We start from the raw sequence: 4,996 nt of genomic DNA, 5'->3' as shown, positions 1-4,996 counted from the left end.
TTGGGGTGTGGGGATGAGGGCCCAGCCAAAGTGGTTCTGGGTGAGGCTGGGGATGAGAGGTTTATGGTGCAGCAGGGGCCCTGAGCTGGGGATGAGGTTGGGGTGTGGGGATGAGGGCCCAGCTGGGGTGCGGGTTCTGGGGTGAGGCTGGGGATGAGAGGTTTGGGTGCAGCAGGGGCCCGAGCTGGGGATGAGGTTGGGGGTGTGGGGATGAGGCCCAGCTGGGGTGGTTCTGGGGTGAGGCTGGGATGAGAGGTTTGGTGCAGCAGGGGCCTGAGCTGGGGATGAGAGGTTGGGGTGTGGGATGAGGCCCAGCTGGGGTGCGGTCTGGGGTGAGGCTGGGATGAGGGATTTATGTGTAGGAGGCCCGAGCTGGGGATGAGAGGTTGGGGTGTGGGGATGAGGGCTCCAGCTGGGGGTGCGGGTTCTGGGGTGAGGCTAGGGATGAGAGGTTTAGTGCAGAATTACTGCTGGGGATGAGAGGTTGGGTGTGGGATGAGGCCCAGCTGGGGGTGCGGTTCTGGGGTGAGGCTGGGGATGAGAGGTTTGGGTGCAGCAGGGGCCTGAGCTGGGGATGAGAGGTTGGGGTGGGGATGAGGGCCCAGCTGGGGTGCGGGTCTGGGGTGAGGCTGGGGATGAGGATCTATGGTGCAGGGGGCCCTGAGCTGGGGATGAGAGGTTGGGGTGTGGGGATGAGGGCCCAGCTGGGGGGTTCGGGGGTGTGGCTGGGGATGAGAGGTTTGGGGTGCAGCAGGGGCTCCGAGCTGGGATGAGAGGTTGGGGTGGGATGAGGCTCCAGCTGGGGGTGCGGGTTCTGGGGTGAGGCTGGGGATGAGGGTCAGTGCAGGAGGGGCCCGAGCTGGGGATGAGAGGTTGGGTGTGGGGATGAGGGCCCAGCTGGGGGCGGTGCGGTTCTGGGGTGAGGCTGGGGATGAGAGGTTTGGGTGTGCAGGAGGGCCCGAGCTGGGGATGAGGTTGGGGTGTGGGGATGAGGCCCAGCTAGTGCGGTTCTGGGGTGAGGCTGGGATGAGAGGTTTGGGTGCAGCAGGGCCTGAGCTGGGATGAGAGGTTGGGGTGTGGGGATGAGGGCCCAGCTGGGGGTGCGGGTTCTGGGGTGAGGCTGGGATGAGAGGTTTGGGTGCAGCAGGCCCGAGCTGGGGATGAGGTTGGGTGGGGGATGAGGCCCAGCTGGGGGTGCGGGTTCTGGGGTGAGGCTGGGGATGAGGTTTGTGCAGGAGGGGCCTGAGCTGGGGATGAGAGGTTGGTGTGGGGATGAGGCCCAGCTGGGGTGCGGGTTCTGGGTGAGGCTGGGATGAGAGGTTTGGGGTGCAGCAGGGGCCTGAGCTGGGGATGAGGTTGGGGTGTGGGGAGGAGGGCCCAGCTGGGGTGCGGGTTCTGGGGTGAGGCTGGGATGAGAGGAGGTGCAGCAGGGGGCCTGAGCTGGGGATGAGAGGTTGGGGTGTGGGGATGAGGCCCAGCTGGGGTGCGGGTTCTGGGGTGAGGCTGGGGATGAGAGGTCTGGTGCAGAGGGGCCTGAGCTGGGGATGAGGTTGGGTGGGGATGAGGCCCAGCTGGGGTGCGGGTTCTGGGGTGAGGCTGGGGATGAGGTTTGGGGTGCAGCAGGGGCCTGAGCTGGGATGAGGTTGGGGTGTGGGGATGAGGGCCCAGCTGGGGTGCAGGCTGGGGTGAGGCTGATGAGCGTGCAGGGGCCCGAGCTGGGGATGAGGTTGGGGTGTGGGGATGAGGGCCCAGCTGGGGTGCGGGTTCTGGGGTGAGGCTGGGGATGAGAGGTTTGGGTGCAGCAGGGGCCTGAGCTGGGGATGAGAGGTTGGGGTGTGGGGATGAGGGCCCAGCTGGGGTGCGGGTTCTGGGGTGAGGCTGGGGATGAGAGGTTTGGGTGCAGCAGGGGCCCGAGCTGGGGATGAGGTTGGGGTGTGGGGATGAGGGCCCAGCTGGGGTGGTTCTGGGGTGAGGCTGGGGATGAGGGTTTGGGGTGCAGCAGGGGCCCTGAGCTGGGGATGAGAGGTCAGGGGTGGGGATGAGGGCCCAGCTGGGGTGCGGGTTCTGGGGTGAGGCTGGGGATGAGAGGTTTGTGTGCAGCAGGGGGCCTGGAGCTGGGGATGAGGTTGGGGTGGGGATGAGGGCCCAGCTGGGGTGCGGTTCTGGGGTGAGGCTGGGGATGAGAGGTTGGGGTGGGGATGAGGGCCCAGCTGGGGTGCGGTTCTGGGGTGAGGCTGGGGATGAGGTTTGGGGTGCAGCAGGGGCCTGAGCTGGGGATGAGGTTGGGGTGGGGATGAGGGCCCAGCTGGGGGTGCGGGTTCTGGGGTGAGGCTGGGGATGAGAGGTTTGGGGTGCAGCAGGGGCCTGAGCTGGGATGAGAGGTTGGGGTGGGGATGAGGGCCCAGCTGGGGGTGCGGGTTCTGGGGTGAGGCTGGGGATGAGGTTTGGGTGCAGCAGGGGCCCGAGCTGGGGATGAGAGGTTGGGGTGTGGGGATGAGGGCCCAGCCTGGGGTGCGGGTTCTGGGGTGAGGCTGGGGATGAGAGGTTTGGGGTGCAGCAGGGGCCCGAGCTGGGGATGAGAGGTTGGGGTGTGGGGATGAGGGCCCAGCTGGGGTGCGGGTTCTGGGGTGAGGCTCAGATGAGAGGTTTGGGTGCAGCAGGGGCCTGAGCTGGGGATGAGAGGTTGGGGTGTGGGGATGAGGGCCCAGCTGGGGTGCGGGTTCTGGGGTGAGGCTGGGATGAGGTTTGGGGTGCAGAGGGGCCCGAGCTGGGGATGAGAGGTTGGGGTGTGGGGATGAGGCCCAGCTGGGGTGCGGGTTCTGGGGTGAGGCTGGGGATGAGAGGTTTGGGGTGCAGGGGGCCTGAGCTGGGGATGAGGTTGGGGTGTGGGGATGAGGGCCCAGCTGGGGTGCGGGTTCTGGGGTGAGGCTGGGGATGAGAGGTTTGGGTGCAGCAGGGGCCCGAGCTGGGGATGAGAGGTTGGGGTGGGGGATGAGGCCCAGCTGGGGTGCGGGTTCTGGGTGAGGCTGGGGATGAGAGGCTTTAGGTGCAGCAGGGGCCTGAGCTGGGGATGAGAGGTTGGGGTGTGGGGATGAGGCCCAGCTGGGGTGCGGGTTCTGGGGTGAGGCTGGGGATGAGGTTTGGGTGCAGCAGGGGGCCCTGAGCTGGGGATGAGAGGTTGGGGTGTGGGATGAGGGCCCAGCTGGGGGTGCGGTTCTGGGGTGAGGCTGGGGATGAGGTTTGGGGTGCAGCAGGGGCCCGAGCTGGGGATGAGAGGTTGGGGTGTGGGGGATGAGGGCTCCAGTTGGGGGTTCGGGTTCTGATGTGAGGCTGGGGATGAGGGATTTGTGGTGTAGGAGGGCCTGAGCTGGGGATGAGAGGTTGTGGGGATGAGGCCCAGCTGGGGTGCGGGTTCTGGGGTGAGGCTGGGGATGAGAGGTTGGGCTGGGGGATGAGGCCCAGCTGGGGGTGCGGGTTCTGGGGTGAGGCTGGGGATGAGGTTTGGGGTGCAGCAGGGGGTCTGAGCTGGGGATGAGAGGTTGGGGTGGGGATGAGGCCCAGCTGGGGTGGTTCTGGGGTGAGGCTGGGATGAGAGGTTTGGGGTGCAGGAGGGGCCTGAGCTGGGGATGAGAGGTTGGGTGTGGGGATGAGGCCCAGCTGGGGTGCGGGTTCTGGGGTGAGGCTGGGGATGAGAGGTTTGGGTGCAGCAGGGGCCCGAGCTGGGGATGAGAGGTCAGTGTGGGGATGAGGGCCCAGCTGGGGTGCGGGTTCTGGGGTGAGGCTGGGGATGAGAGGTTTGGGGTGCAGCAGGGGCCTGAGCTGGGATGAGAGGTTGGGGTGTGGGGATGAGGCCCAGCTAAAAGGGTTCTGGGGTGAGGCTGGGATGAGGATCAGCAGGAGGGGCCTGAGCTGGGGATGAGGTTGTGTGGGGATGAGGGCCCAGCTGGGGTGCGGGTTCTGGGGTGAAGCTGGGGATGAGAGGTTGGGGTGTGGGGATGAGGGCCCAGCTGGGGTGGTTCTGGGGTGAGGCTGGGGATGAGAGGTTTGGGTGCAGCAGGGGCCTGAGCTGGGGATGAGGTTGGGGTGTGGGGATGAGGGCCCAGCTGGGGTGCGGTTCTGGGGTGAGGCTGGGGATGAGAGGTTTGGGGTGCAGCAGGCCTGAGCTGGGGATGAGAGGTTGGGGTGTGGGGATGAGGCCCAGCTGGGGGTGCGGGTTCTGGGGTGAAGCTGGGGATGAGAGGTTTGGGGTGCAGCAGGGGCCCGAGCTGGGGATGAGAGGTTGGGGTGTGGGGATGAGGCCCAGCTGGGTGCGGGTTCTGGGTGAGGCTGGGGATGAGAGGTTTATGTGCAGCAGGGGCCCGAGCTGGGGATGAGGTTGGGGTGGGGATGAGGGCTCCAGCTGGGGTGGTTCTGGGGTGAGGCTGGGGATGAGAGGTTTGGGGTGCAGCAGGGGGCCTGAGCTGGGGATGAGAGGTTGGGGTGTGGGGATGAGGCCCAGCTGGGGTGCGGGTTCTGGGGTGAGGCTGGGGATGAGAGGTTTGGGGTGCAGCAGGGGGCCCGAGCTGGGGATGAGAGGTTGGGGTGTGGGGATGAGGGCCCAGCTGGGGGTGCGGGTTCTGGGGTGAGGCTGGGGATGAGGTTTGGGGTGCAGCAGGGGCCCTGAGCTGGGATGAGAGGTTGGGGTGTGGGGATGAGGCCCAGCTGGGGTGGTTCTGGGGTGAGGCTGGGGATGAGGGATTTGGGTGCAGCAGGGGCTCCGAGCTGGGGATGAGAGGTTGGGGTGTGGGGATGAGGCCCAGCTGGGGTGTGGTTCTGGGGTGAGGCTGGGGATGAGAGGTTTAGTGCAGCAGGGGCCTGAGCTGGGGATGAGGTTGGGGTGTGGGGATGAGGGCCCAGCTGGGGTGCGGGTTCTGGGGTGAGGCTGGGGATGAGAGGTTTGGGTGCAGCAGGGGCCCGAGCTGGGGATGAGGTTGGGGTGTGGGATGAGGGCCCAGCT

This window comes from Mauremys reevesii, linkage group 17, assembly GCF_016161935.1.
Source record: "Mauremys reevesii isolate NIE-2019 linkage group 17, ASM1616193v1, whole genome shotgun sequence".
NCBI classification, from domain to species: Eukaryota; Metazoa; Chordata; order Testudines; family Geoemydidae; genus Mauremys; species Mauremys reevesii.
The sequence above is the reverse complement of the archived record's forward strand: the minus strand, read 5'-3'. Positions refer to the sequence as shown.